The sequence below is a fragment of the Schistocerca nitens genome, chromosome 3, assembly GCF_023898315.1.
Source record: "Schistocerca nitens isolate TAMUIC-IGC-003100 chromosome 3, iqSchNite1.1, whole genome shotgun sequence".
Lineage (NCBI taxonomy): Eukaryota > Metazoa > Arthropoda > Insecta > Orthoptera > Acrididae > Schistocerca > Schistocerca nitens.
The window spans coordinates 986,078,605-986,090,152 of record NC_064616.1 but is presented as its reverse complement, the minus strand read 5'-3'; the positions used below and the strand labels follow the sequence as shown (position 1 = coordinate 986,090,152).

At 38.6% G+C, this 11,548-nt stretch overlaps 1 protein-coding gene across 1 annotated transcript in view; it reads left to right on the top strand.

Moving 5' to 3' along the window:
* Positions 1–2,986: 2,986 nt before the first annotated feature.
* The window catches only part of LOC126249514 (autotransporter adhesin BpaC-like), a 119,566-nt gene continuing 111,004 nt past the window's right edge, over positions 2,987–11,548 (top strand). Inside the window, exons 1-2 of the mRNA XM_049951166.1 lie at positions 2,987–3,089; positions 3,162–3,271. The gene's annotated coding sequence lies outside the window, so the exon portion shown is untranslated. The remainder of the gene's footprint in view (positions 3,090–3,161; positions 3,272–11,548) is intronic.

Sequence of the window (11,548 nt, the reverse complement as noted above, 5' to 3'; positions counted from 1 at the left end):
TTTATCTTTATCAAAATTGACATTTTGTGTGTGGCACCTATGCCCGATTTTAATCAGATGAATAGACAGTATGAAGTTCTGTAGTATACATTATAGTGTAGTGTTATGTATTCATGGTTTTTCCATATCAGTACAGAATGTGAAACTATCAGTTCAATAGATTTTCTGGTTCTAAAATTTTACTATATTATACAGTGTTACTACGTGTTGTTTTGCATGAATATACACCAACTTGTACAGGGAAGAAACTCAGTTAATGCCTAATTAGGCTGGCGACCATATTATTGTCACATTGGTAGCATCTTCTGGTATGCTTTTGATCCATCCAGACATGTGATTGCATTTCGGACTTACTTGACGGACCATTGTTATTACAGAGTGGATGTAAGTCTGATTTGCCACCATTCAGGTACACACGGTCGATATCTGTAAGAAAATCCTTTCTCATAGGGTGAACCCTACTCAATTACCATAGCACAGGCTTTAACGAGTATTGTGTGCCCCACGCGCACGTTACAGTCTGATTCAATAATTCTTGGCTACACTCCCAAAGTGCCATCGGCTATTCTCCAGATAACATCGCTAGCTGTGCTAATTCGAGAATAGACCTGTGGTGTGCGTACTGTAAGACCTTCGGTACACACACCATCAGATTGTTTGACTTGTCGCTCTAACGAAGTATGCGAGTGTTAGGAATATGTCTCGTGGCCTTATCGTGGTGTGTTTGTCTTCTGCCATTAGGTCAGACTATAGAAATGCCACTTGCACGCTTAGAGTAGCAGATTGACGGTGACCAACTTTAAACACAACTTGATTAATTTTCACACACATTTATTAAAATAATAACAAGCATAAAATTTACTTAACTTGATTCTGGATGCTATTTAGAATTGACATTCTGAAGTTCCTTTGGTATTGGTACCTTAATCTTATTCTCACATATATCTCTGATACTTGAGAAAAGTGTCTATTCATTTATCTTCATGGCTATGAACAGGAATATGGTAATCTTATTAGGCACAGACTGAAACTTGACTATAGACTGGTACAGACAAATGTAGAACTCGTACAGACTGGTACAGGCAAATGCAGACTGGTACAGACTGGTGCAGACAAATGCAGACTAATGCAGACTGACTAATCGGAGGTCTGTACACTCGTTATAATACCTCGCGCGTTCAGGTATCATTGCGCGAGTGTGATCCACGAGGAGAAAGATTCTATGTTAGCAGCAATCTCATTGGCTGCGTTACATATTAATACGCGGATCGGCGGAAGCAGAATATGGTCCGTCTCTAAGGCAGCGCCATCTCGTAGTGCGGAGACGGACGAGCGCTGCGCCTGCGCTGTTGTGCTTAGTGGGGCGCGATCTCGTGGGAAAGTTGTGTACGCGCTGACTACGCGTAACTATGTACACAACAAGACCCTAATCGGGATTTTTTCGGTGTTCATTCAGTCGGCCCTGACCATGAAAATCTCCAACTTACTGAAAGCTACAGATCCAAACCCACATGGTTCACAGAAATTGACAAAGATGTGAAAAACAGTGGAATTAGAACGGACATGATAGATAGAATACATTTTAGAGAAGCAACACAAAAGGCAAGATTTCAGGAAATAAAGAGGTCTGCAAAAGGAAGAAAATGGACCCATAAAGAAAAGGAATGACACCCTCGAAAGATGAAGGAAGTCTGGGAGCAACAAAAATTAAACACAAAGATACAAAACCAATGTTGATATTTCGTATCCTCCAAAAGGGTTATTCAAATAAATAAATAAATAAAATGAAATATTTATATCTCAAATAAAAGTGGATATTTCTACAATCCAGACGAGGTACAACACAGCAATCTTCCCCAGCCACTGTAGCCAAAACACTAGCTCTAAGCAAAGGGGTCAATCACTTTGAAATAAAACTGCTTTCACATATGCAACAAATGTGTCGCCACAGATGGTAGCATACTACAGTTGCAACGCAGTTGCAATGCCGTTCAATACGTGAACTCCCAGTTTTTAGTAGCGCAACTCAGGAGACACATCATTTTCCACGCCACAAAAAGCTCAACTTGGTTGAACTTCGTTGCGCCACTTTCCTCTCCCACTGCTCCCTGGTGGTAATATTTCCAAGCACCAGTATTCTGTCACAGTTATCGTGGCGTAATTGCTGCTGTAATTCATTCGATTTCAATGTGTTTTAGTATAAACCTCGTGATTTGTGAGACCAAGCATTATATAAATTGTGGGTTATATGCAGGAAATAGTTCCCTACTATGACGTGGCAGCTGTTACACTAAAAATTAGTAATCGAAATGCCTATATCAACGAATACAATAACGTAATTGCTGCTGTAATTCATTCGATTTCAGTGTGTTTTAGTATAAACCTCGTGATTTGTGAGACCAAGCATTATATAAATTGTGGGTTACATGCAGGAAATAGTTCCCTACTATGACGTGGCAGCTGTTACACTAAAAATTAGTAATCGAAATGCCTATATCAACGAATACAATAACATTCTCAAATCTTGGAAGAGTGGCGTGTCTGCAGATGTTATTTTGATGCTAGCTACTGGTTATTGCCACTCCAGACAGAATTTTCGTCTCCGAGTGTTACTTCTGTTATAAATGTGTTTGTGCCCCCTGATTTATCGCCGTGTGAAATCTATTTTCAGGTCCAATATTTGGGTTTCGGTTTCCTTGTATTTAACTCGTGTCACAGCTCTAATGCCATAAACTGCACATAACACTCGTACCCAGCCATATGATTTCAGTTGACACCATACTGAAAGGTGTGCAACTGCGTAGAATTTGTGTGAACGGTAGCTCACGATGCCGTTACAGAATGCCACGAGCTCTGGTGGCACATTAGTTGCGTGAGTTGAGTGTGTGTACCCGAAGTAAGGGTGTTTCATCACAGTGATTATATACCAACCTCCTTGACGGCAGTGATTGCTTGTTATCCGACGACCGTTGGAATGTCTGTGCGTAGAAGTGCTTTGCAGATCGATTGAGTGTGAAGGAAGCAGGCCGGGCGTAGTTTCTAGAGAAGATCTGGAATCTGACAGTAGTGGCGAGGCGTTAGCTGTTTTGGTACTGTGATGTATTTTAGTTGTTTATATTTCGTATGTGTATTGCAATTGTTGTATATGCATTGTTTTTCAGGATGCCCCATTCCAACTGGCTGGAATTTCGAGGACTAGCAATTTCCAGGGCATAATAGTCGCAGGAGAAGCGCCCGAGTCGGACGAGGAACGCGCGGGTAACATTCTTTGGTAAACTCATTCGCGATTTTATGCAGCTTATTGAATGTGCAATACTTTAAAGACGATGCTGTGTTGCGCCTTGTATCGATCGCACTTCATCATGTAATGGTATCTACCGTAAGTTGTTTTTCCGTGTAATATTAAATACGTCAATAGCCCATTAATAAGTACTGAAGTAATTGTGGAGAAATTATTTTCGAAATTTATTTTATGACGAACAATTTAAGAACTAGATTACAAATTACAATGGTAAGTGTTTTCGCACAGAAATAGCGCGTAATACTTGGGTCAAACGTAGTTACTTTCCATTCTACACAACCTAAAACTACATAGGGAGATAAAAGAAAATTGGTCTACCCTATGTTAAATTAGCAGTACACAAGCCCCAATTCATGTTTTGTGCTGTGTGTACTGAACAACTTGTACCCATTTTATACGTGATAGATTGGCCCACAACCAAATAGTTTTCAGCATTGTTTAGTTTGAACAAAGAAATTGTTTGAAGTACAAAATAATATCTTAAGTGTGATTGTTTTCTGGCTACTATTTCCATATGGGGAGATACTTTCATTTCATATCTAAACTTCTTTGATGGGGATAAATAACATAGTGCCTTACAGTATGGATACTCTTCAGTGGGTGTCAGAATATTTGACTCTAGGCCAGATGCTTTTACGAATAGTTGAAAAGAGATGAACGGTGATAAAATATATATTGAAGCAAATGTTAACAAAATCAATTCCATGATAAATTTATATCGTCATTTGAAAATAGCTTTCCATATAAGCTAAGCAGAAAGAACATTAAACAGTCATGTTAAAAAAAAAAATGGATCACTAGGGGGGATTAAAGTATCATGTGAGAGGAAAAGGGGAATGAATGTGTTGGCAAGAAAAAGTAGAGATCATGCAGTAATTGCACACTATAAAAACTATTCGAAATTGCTAAGAAAGATTATTTAAAAAAAAAGTAACATGCACATAATTCAGAAATTGGTTATTCCGACAATAGGCATAAGGCTATGTGGAATGTAGGGGAACAAGACACGCAACGCCAGCCACAGAACAGGATGACATCACCATTGGATTGAATGGAAGGGCTATAAATAACGTCACAGGCAGAAAATATATTAATAAGTTTCTTAAATATAGTAGAAAGCCCAGAGAGACACAGTTCAAGAGAAAAATTGCAGCAATATGTGGAAAAAGTAACACTTGTAAAATTCAGTTATATGAATCTCGAAAATAAATTCTCATCTGGTTTTGATGGTGTTTCAAATTGGGCAATATAAATTTGTTACCATGTAATAAACCGCCTTATCTGGGATATGTGATGCATCAGTAACTCAACGCATTTTTCCAGACTGAAATATGGCATTGTTTAACCCCTCTTTAAGAGATGTTGATATCTACTGACCTGTTTCACTGCTGACATCAATTTCCAAAATCTTTGAGAAGGTGATTATTCTATAGGCCCTACTGGTATCTCATCTTAGCAACAATAATATCCTCAGCAAATCACACTTCGCGTTTCAGAAGAGTTGCTCTACTGAGAATGCCATTTGCATGTTCACTCTCCAAATTTTACAAGCATTAAAAAAGAAAATAGTACTGGTTGTTATTTTCTATGGAAGTTTCATGGGCTTCATGATATGCCCAACCAATGTGTGATATATACAACCAAAAGAATGCAGATACTGGTTTTTAACCAATATAGTCTTTTGATGTAATTCTGGCTGGGGAGAAATCACATAAGGGGTTTCACAATAGGTCCACAATTGTTCCTCATATATGTAAACAATCTTCTGATACTTAAGAAGCAGAATTTTTTTCTTCAGGCGAGTCTGATATTGTAGTCAATCCAAGCCCATCTACAGAAACAGAAGAAATGGTAAGCAACATTCTTAAAAGTGTCATTGACTGGTTTTCTGCAAACAGTCTCACCCTCAAGTGTATTAAAAAAAAAAAAAAAAAAAAAAAAAAAAAAAAAAAAAAAAAAAAAAACACAACATATTCACTTCTACACATCAGGGGGTACGTAACCAAATAACAAGTGTAACACATGGTGAGGAATTAGAGTAATAAACAGGGTGGAAACTTCAAAATTCTTTGGTGTCCACAATAATGAGAATTTCAACTGGAAAAGGCACATTTTGGAACTCCTAAAACAACTTAATTAGCCACATTTGCACTTGGAATCATTGCAAATCTTGGGAGAGAGAAATCACTGTTGTCATATTTTTATTCACTAATGCCATAGGGAATAATGTTCTCAGATAAAACTCATCTTTAAGGAAGACTGTCTTTGTTGCTCAAAAACATGGTGCATTAATATGTGTTGCTCACCCACATTCATCTTGTAGACATTTGTTCAAGGACTAGGACCTCTGCTACTTTACAGTATATACATTCTCTCATGAAGTTCGTTGTAAATAACCCTCTACAGTTCATAAGAACAATGATGTACGTAATAACCATTCCAGAAGGAAAATTGACATTCATTACTCCACATTGAGGTTGTCATTAGCACAGAAAGTGGTGCAGAATGATTCAACACAAGTTCACTCATCCAATGATACAAAATGTCTGGGAGACAGCAAAGTAAAATTCGTTAACAAACTGAAAAAGTTTCTCTATGACAATTACTCCTAATCTGCAGAAGAATTTCTGTTGTGTAAAAGTTGGTGGATAAGAATTACATCTGCATATTTCTTAAAAAAAACTAAACTTCAAAATGTTCAGCATGTAGCCATATTAGCAGGCTCACTATATTCACATTTCTGACTAGAAAATGTTTGTCCATGGACCATTTTAACAATAATGAGACAAATCATGAGCTGCATTACAAAACATGCAGTTGCATAGATGTAGAGAAAATTATAGTCCATAAAGAAAAATTTCTATCGCCAGTCACACACTACATGTCTGTGGAAATAGTCTCTTCAAAGAAATCACCTACCTTTGCTCCAGCGATTAGGGAAAGCCATGAAAAAGCATAATTGGGTGATCAGGCACCGAAAATACAGTTTTAATAAGTGTAGATAACAGGAAGAAAATGTTGGGAGTGCTGGATTTTTAAGAGCAAATATAACTACCAAGAAGAAAGTAAGGTTTACAAAAATAATTTGAACAATATTAATTATGGTATTAAATACTACAGAATACCTAAGTAAAGGAGAAAAAGAAAGGAAACCTTGCTGTAATCACTGCCAGCTTGAAAAACTCTACAGTATGCAAAGAACTTATCGATACATTTCTTTGATTGTTAAGTCACTTTTTACAAACTTTTTTTTCTCCATGCTTTTTCTGTGAACAGCTACTTTGTCATTTACTAGATACTCTGTTTATTACCTACATTGCGTTCATACTTCGTAGGCCATAATGTTGAAAGTAGTGTATTATTTCCTTTTCCATATTGTTCATGTGTGCACTTTATTAGGTGTGGTGAGAAGATAGATTATGTAGTTTTAGAACCATGTGTGAAATTTTATTCTGAAGTCTAGTTCGCAAAGTAATTCTTTCCTTGTAATCTCCCCCATTGGTTTTTGTTGTTCACCTGCTTGGCGATGTGACTGCATTGAACTGTCATTTCAGAGAAGTCAAATTTCCATATGGCCATTACAGTCTTGTTTCATCTGTAATTAGCTCATTATTGACATTACTGTGAGAGTAATCTTCGTGTGTTCCTATGAACATCTGTGAAATGTGCTTGTACAAATTCCTAGGTAACATTCTGTGGTTAGACCCACCTCCCCAAAATCCTCCAGGGAACAAAACTGGCTTATGCCTCTCCTGCAATAACTTTTTTCGTGTTGTATTGCCTTAGATATTCACACCAAGGTATATCTTTGCTGCAAAGAAGGTAGTAAGAGGAGTACCTTGGGGAAGTGCAATTGGTCTGTTCAATCAGTATGTTCATGAATGTTCGGTTGACAATAGAATTATGTACAGAAGCATCGCTTACTTCAAGAATTGTTAAGAAAGATGGTACCTGTAGCTGATAATCTCTTACTGTTGAAACTGACATGTAACTGTCGAAATAAACAAAGCATTCCAAAATACTCAAAATATCCACGGGTGTACTGCCGGTCTACAGTGTCCAACACTGTAGACTGGCAGAACACCCGTGGATATTTTGATTATCAAATACGCTGGGAGAAACTCAAGAATCGCATTCCAAAATACGTTTAAAAGGTTGCTATTGTTTGACCACACTATCATAAACCAATCACTAGAGCAGTTCGCAAATTATCCGTTTGGAGGAATTTGGAGAACACTCACCAGCACCAATGTTCTTTCATCTAGTTTTATATCCCGATTCAATGCTCCAAGTTTTATATCCTTACTTAATAAGCCATGACAATGTTTACAATGAAATGTTTTTTGGCAAGGCAGTGTTATTGCTGGCTGACATGCAGAATGCCAGATATTCTTGCAGCTGGCAGTAATGCTGTTGCTGTTGAAAACAAAAAAGTGAAACTGATACGTACAACAAGTTCCATGTATTGGTGATTGCTGCAGCGTAAGTGATAGAAATGAATATGTAAATGGTAATAACATATTTGAAGGTGAAAATTGAAGTATGCTAGGGAGCAGTGAAAGTGGTGGCTGGAGGGGCAGGTGTAGAAGGCACCCCACTCCACCTTTTCTGCATAGTTTTCTCACTCAGTTGCGACAGGTCAGAAGCCTCTGCCCAGTGTGTGTCCAGCCAATCCCAACAAACTGTCAGCAGGCAATGCTGTCTGCCACATGTGCGCTCAGTATGTTATGTGGTGCTGACTTGAGAATGATAGTACCTGCAATCTGCAGATAGCCCATTGTAGTATTGAATTTAGGATAAGAAGCAGACTGACTTCATTTCAACAATTTATTATTGTCATGAAGCATGTGTCAGGAAAATACTTTCGAAAATACAGCGTCTATGTGAATATATTCTCTTGCTTTTTAGAAGGTATACGAAAATACTCTGCCCTCCGGAACTAACACTGACCAGTGGTATATGCTGGCAGTTATTCTGCCTTGTACTGATAATTTTTTGGGAAGGTTAGGAAAGGGATCTGAGAGAGGGAACAGAGGTCAGTTTTCGGGGTGGTAAGGAACAAAAAGCATAACATTTATTGCTGTTACATGCATTGCTTAAGTAACACTGTTCATTTATTCATGAAATATTCTTGCTGGATTTGCAAGGTACAAATATTAGCTTTGGTCTGTTGGTAAAGCATATTCAGATGATCCTGCATGACAATGTCTGTTTGGTTTGCCAGTCAGTTCTTACAACCTGCAATTGCCTTTTGATTGAGCTAAGTCTCATCGAGAGAGAGATTTTCTTCTTTCCTACAATGTTGGATATCTCCATCAGAATGAGTCTTCCATCGTTGCACTTTCTGTACCTAAATCCCAAAGATTTTGGAGTTTTACCACTCAAATGATGGCCCTTTGTGACAGCGATCATGTTGTGTGAAACATGTGCTACCTTTTGCATTGTAGAATACTTTCCAGTGACAGAATTTAAATATAAAACAACTTCTTTCTGGAAGTCTTCCAAATTGTTGAGTTGTTCTTCCACTTATCTTTTCATGAAGACTGAAACTTCATTTCTTCACCACAGGTTTACATTGCCTGTACTTCTTCAAATATTCTCTGTAAAGTTCATAGTGAAACACCACATGCCCTTGTTGTTGCTTTCTGCAGTGCCCAGAAGATTTTGTTTCTTCCGGCAGCATCAATGAAGTGCAGCATTGCCACATAAATTATGTTAATGATAGGTAAGCACTGGGTAGCTGTTGCTTCTTAAGATGCTGCCTGGGCAGTATCCATGATAGAAAGTATCCATGATGGAAATGGCACAGTGGCAGAAGTGAGAGCTTAGTCACAGACTAAGCTGGACTAGGCCAAAGGTGTCCAATTGTCACTTACAAATGGAGGAAAGATGCGGGATGGGAGGAGCTGACCTACTCCCTTCAGCTGCCACTTTCACTGCTCCCTAGTATATAGTACAAAACACCCTCACCTCCTTACAGCAGGAATGAACTGAATAAGACTGTACTGCTAGTAACAAGTATGGGGACTCTAATCCAAATTGAGTCATCCCGATTTAGTTTCCATGTTTTATTTAAATTAGTGCATGCAAAAGCCAGAATGGTTACTACTGTAAAGTCATGTCCAGTTACATGGCCTAGCCTTCTCAAACTAGATCTCTTCTGATAAAAATGCCTCTATATATGAATTTTCTTATGAACTGCAATATGACCTGCCCCAAATCTTTGTTAAAGTGCTACAGTTTGCTGCTGCTGCTGCTGCTGCTGCTACTACTACTACTACTACTACTACAACTACAACTTCTTCACAGTTCCTGAAACACTTTCACTATTGGTAATATTGTGATTGTGGTTAAAATAAAAATTTAAAAAAAACAGCCCATAGTCACATTGTGATGTCTGTGGTGTGTTGTATTATGCCATTTAACTGACAAAGCTACATTTATGGTGCCCCTTGCCATCATATGGGTTAACCGAAGTGTAAAATACCACTACACAAACTGTCAAATGGCCATCTTCCAGCCTAATCCAGACCATAGGCTGCACTACAGATCAGTCTGTCAACACAGCCTACATTCTGAAGATGTAGATGCTAGAGAAATATTATCAGTTTTCTGTTCTCTTTTTGTTTGCAAATTGTGACGTCGCACGCTACATCACCATTACATTATGGAACAAAGTTGAGGTCCAGTATTGGTAGGCTGAGTTGACCCAGCCATTCTGTCAATGTACCATTTTTCATTCTGTGAAGCACAATTCTTACAGGTTAGATATGTTCTATGTTACTAAAATGACAGTGATCTAGGATGTGGGCATAAAACAGTAATTAGATCCTTCTGTCACCCACCAGACTCATCTCCCAATGTAACTGAAAATTTTAGAGAAAACCTCAATTTGATTGTACATAAGTTTCACAATCAATAGGGAGAATTACAGTTTTGCAGTGGTGGGTGTGATAAGACATCCTGTGACGCATTTCTAAATACTGTTCTGAAAACTGCCTAGAACAGATAGTTCAGAACCCACTCATGATGGAAATATTTTTGGATCGAATGGCAGCAAATAGACCTGAGCTCTTTGAGGATGTCTGCATCGAAAATAGATTAGTGAAACGGGTTTAGCTGTCAATAGAGCAATGCTTGAAGCCTTCAGTGACTGCTATAGCAGAATATTGTCAAATTATCTTTCACAACAGCCAAAGAAATTCTGGTTGGATGTAAAGGCTATTGTGGCACCAAAGTTAGTATCCAGCCCCTAGCGAATGATACTGGAACTGAAGCTGAGGGAGTAAAAAGTGAAATGCCTTACTTTGTTTTCAAATATTCATTCACAAAGGAAAACCTAAGAGAACTGTCATGATTTATTCCTTGTACCACTGTAAAGATGAGTGAAATAAGTATTAGTGTCAGTGGTGTTGGAAAACAGCTGAAATTGTTAAAGTTGAACAAAGCTTCAGGGTACGATGGAATCTCTGTCAGGGTCTGTACTGAATTTGTAGCTGAGTTAGTACCTCTTCTAACTTTAATCTGTCGTACATTCCTCGAACAAAAAACCACGACCAGTTCTTGGACGAAAGCGCATGTCACACCAATCTACAAGAAGGGTAGTAGATGTGGTCCACAAAGCTCCTGTCCAATATCCTTGACATAGATTTGTTGTAGAGTCTTAGAACATATTCGAAGCTCAAATGTAATGAGGCTTCTCAAACAGCATGGATTCTGAAAACATAGATTATTTGAAACTTGGCTAATACTTAACATACTGAGAGCTGTGGATTAAGGCAGTCAGATAGCACTCTGTCTTCAGACCACAAGTGGCCCATAGGGACCATCCGACCGCTGTGTCATCCTCAGTTGAGGATGCGGATAGGAGACCGTTCTCCCGGTCGTTATGATGGTTTTCTTTCATCAGAGCCGGTACTATTCGGTCGAGTAGCTCCTCAATTAGCATCACGAGGCTGAGTGAACCCCGAAAAATGGCAACAGCGCATGGCGCCCAGGATGGTCACCCATCCAAGTGCTGGCCACGCCTGACAGCGCTTAACTTCGGCAATCTGACAGGAACTGGTGTATCCTCTGCGGCAAGGCTGTTGCCAAGGCAGTCAGATAGATGCAGTATTTTTTTATTTCCAAAAAGCATTTGACTCTGTACCACACCTATGCTCATTGTCAAAAGTACAATCGTGCGGTATCAAATGAAACTTGTGACTGGATTGGGGACCTTTTGGTAGGAAGGATGCAGCATGTTGT